The 3690-nt window shown below is 36.3% G+C and overlaps 1 protein-coding gene across 4 annotated transcripts in view; it reads left to right on the forward strand.

Moving 5' to 3' along the window:
- LOC106459985 (hormone receptor 4-like) overlaps positions 1 to 3690 on the forward strand; it is an 87348-nt gene that overhangs the window by 20681 nt on the left and 62977 nt on the right. The window lies entirely within an intron of this gene.

Genomic DNA, 3690 nt, shown 5'->3' on the forward strand with positions numbered 1-3690 from the left:
GAGCATGTTTGATGTGATGGGGATTCGAACCCGCGACCCGCAGATTGCGAGTCGAGCTCCCTAACCTCCTGGCCATGCCGAGCGTGGTAAGAAGGAAGCTGCACGAGAAGCGTGAAACTCTTATAAAATATTAGCTTTATTATACACTTGATATTATGTGACTAAGAGCTATTTAACTTGTGATTCAATCCTTCTTTCAACTTTTGTTACTAATTGTTGGTGTTCTTTCAAACATTATTTAACATTGAAGTACTGTTCGTAAGAAACATTTCTTAAATATAGCTTCTTCGTCTGTTTATTAGACCGGGCATGGTCTGTGTTGTTAGTCTATTGGACTGCGAATCGAAGGGTCCAAGGTTCGAGTCATTATGCTTCGGAATAACTTGTACTTTCAACTATAGGCGCATAATAATAAAAGTGATACTTGATCCCGCTATTCGGTTCCAAGAGCCGAACAAAGCCCACTGTTGACTGGCTGCCTTCGTTCTAGTCAGTAATTCAAACTTAAGGACGACTATACCTAAACTCGAGGAATCTCTGACCTGGCCATTTAGATCACGGCTGCCTTCGTTCTAGTCAGTAATTCAAATTTAAGGACGACTATATCTGAACTCGAGGAATCTCTGACCTGGCCATTTAGATCACGGCTGCCTTCGTTCTAGTCAGTAATTCAAATTTAAGGACGACTAAACCTGAACTCGAGGAATCTCTGACCTGACCATTTAGATCACATGCGCATACGGTTCTGTTCAGATTAAAAAATTCTGTTTTTGTAAAATAATTTAGGTTTTATTCGTGCGACTATTACCACAGCTATGTCGAGGGTTGTTTGTTTGAATTTATACACAAAGCTACATAATGGGGCTATCTGTGCTCTGCCCACCACGTGTATCGAAACCCAGTTTCTTGCGTTGTAAGACCGCAGATGTACCGCTGTGCCACTGGGGGGCCTATGTTGAGGAGCGGTGAAACACATTCTTCTTACCGCTAGATAAATTGAAAGGGAGAAGTGAAATGAAACTAACCGTTTAGTACATCTTGGGATGTGACACGACATAAAAATGTGTTGTTGTTCTTGGGTTGTTTTTTTTTGGAGGGGGATGACCGTTTCATTATATACATAAATGTTGAAAAATGTGAGAGTATTAGAAATGTTACTGCAGCGTTCCATTAGGCTTACGCTTGTGGCTTTTAATTAATAAATAAAAAAAGATGTTTATAGTAAGTAGATTGTCTTATCTGCATTGCAGCGTGCAGTAGACTAGATGATTGTATAAAAAAAAGAACGGGGTGGGGTGGTTGGGGGGGAGACAAATTGGTCGCCTGAAGATTTCAAACTAAATATTGAAGGCAGAAGGAAATGAAGCGCGTAACACTGATATTGAGTTACTTTGCGAAAAATAAAAGTAAGCCCACATCTATTCTTGCTGTGTATTATATAACGTTATTACTTTTGGACAAAAATAACCATGGTTAAACGTTTTCACTGTCGTGTATTTTTAATAAAGACAGACGGTTTCAAGTGACCATACTTAACAAGAGATTCACATGTTTCTGAGACCAGCTTATCTCCTCGTCATTTAAAAATGTCTGATGTCTTATCCAAAATAGTGTTCTCATTAGTAAAAAAAAAAACTTAGACTTTGTTCTCCTAAAAATATTCCAGATTCTGTAACAGTGGAACATTCCAGATTTAGTATTTATGAAATATTCCAGATTCTGTAATTGTGGAACATCCCATATTTTGTATTTATGAAATATTCCAGATTCTGTAATTGTGGAACATCCCAGATTTTGTATTTATGAAATATTCCAGATTCTGTAATTGTGGAACATCCCAGGTTTTGTATTTATGAAATATTCCAGATTCTGTAATTGTGGAACATCCCAGATTTTGTATTTATGAAATATTCCAGATTCTGTAATAGTGGAACATCCCATATTTTGTATTTATGAAATATTCCAGATTCTGTATTTGTGGAACATCCCAGATTTTGTATTTATGAAATGTTCCAGATTCTGTAGTAGTGGAATATCCCAGATTCTGTATTTATGAAATATTCCAAATTATACAATAGTGGAATATTTCAGACTCTGACATTATGAAATAATTCAAAAATATATAATAGTAGAATAATTTAGATTCCCTCATTGTGGAATATTTAAGATTCTATAATTGTGGAATATTTCAGACTTTGTCATAATGAAATATTTAAGATTTTATAATTGTGGAATATTCCAGAATTTGTCATAATGAAATATTTAAGATTCTATAATTGTGGAATATTCCAGACTCTGTTATTATGAAATATTTAAGATTCTATAATTGTGGAATATTCCAGACTCTGTTATTATGAAATATTTAAGATTCTATAACTGTGGAATATTCCAGACTCTGCTTAGTAGCAGTTCTTTTGGATTACCTAAATTTATTTTATCACGTGCCATTTTATCGCTTTTATAATTTGATAATATTGTTTTTAATATTTCATATAATAATTTTCATCGTTTTAACTCTTGCGCACTATTAAAACCCCAGAACACCTGTAAGGTGCTTGGACACCAACGGCTTTTTAAATGCATTTTTCTAAACTATTTGTTCATTAGATTGGTTGTAGGCCCACGATTATTGGTTATGGACGTTCTAATAACCTATGGCCACACACACACATACACACAAATAATGTTAAATAAAAATAATAGCCAGCTTACAGTTTATTTGTTTGAAGTTAAGCACAAAGCTACACAATGGGCTATCTGTGCTCTGCCCACCACGGGTGTCGAAACCCGGTTTCTAGCGTTGTAAATCCGAAGACATGCCGCTGTGCCACTGGGGGGCCTCCAGGTTATAGATAATTCCACCAAGTACTAAAAGAAAATTAGTGGTTTCGTCTAATCTATATGGTTATTTCTTCACACCTAGTGTTGCAACGAACAACAACAGAAATTACTCAATATTTGGACTCCATCATGGAGTGAAAGGCATGAAACAAGCCGCCGATTTGAAGGTTGTTCGATTGTTCCCTAAACTTCTAAAAGTATCTTAACCATTCAATATGCATGAAGCAAATACTTTGAGAAGTTGAACCGGGAATGAACACGACTTCAGTCGAAATTCCTGTTTACAAAACAGGAACAGCGGCTTATCTGGCGATTGTCTCATTCAATTGATTTGCATTGATGGACACAAAATGTTGTCTCATTCAATTGATTTGCATTGATGGACACAAAATGTCGCTTTTCACGTATAAAATTGTTTGATGCAGGTGCTGAACACACCTTAAGCCTAGACCATAGCTTATACAGTTCCTAAACAAAGTGCCTGCACGAAGTTTCAGAAAATAAATTAGAGCGGAAATGTCGTTACATCACGACTACCAAACAGATCAGTTCGCCTACTCGGAAACCAGCGAGACCTTGGCATAAATCTGTACACCACTGGCTCCAGCAGGTCGTAAAGACTATATCACACAAGAGCGGCGCCAAATCCAGAAAACAATTATGAGTTTTTAGTTAACTCCGAAGTTAATTTTTCTTCCCTCAAACGGCTTACAATGTCGTTGAAATTTCAATATTTGCCCTTTAAGCCCTTCACTGCGGCAGAAGTGTTTGTCCCCAGTACCGAACCTTTTTTTTTTTTAATTGGTAAATTTAGTTTTAATGTTGCAGTTTTTGCTACATACCCTGTAC

Source organism: Limulus polyphemus, unplaced genomic scaffold, assembly GCF_000517525.1.
Source record: "Limulus polyphemus unplaced genomic scaffold, Limulus_polyphemus-2.1.2 Scaffold690, whole genome shotgun sequence".
Taxonomy (NCBI): Eukaryota; Metazoa; Arthropoda; class Merostomata; order Xiphosura; family Limulidae; genus Limulus; species Limulus polyphemus.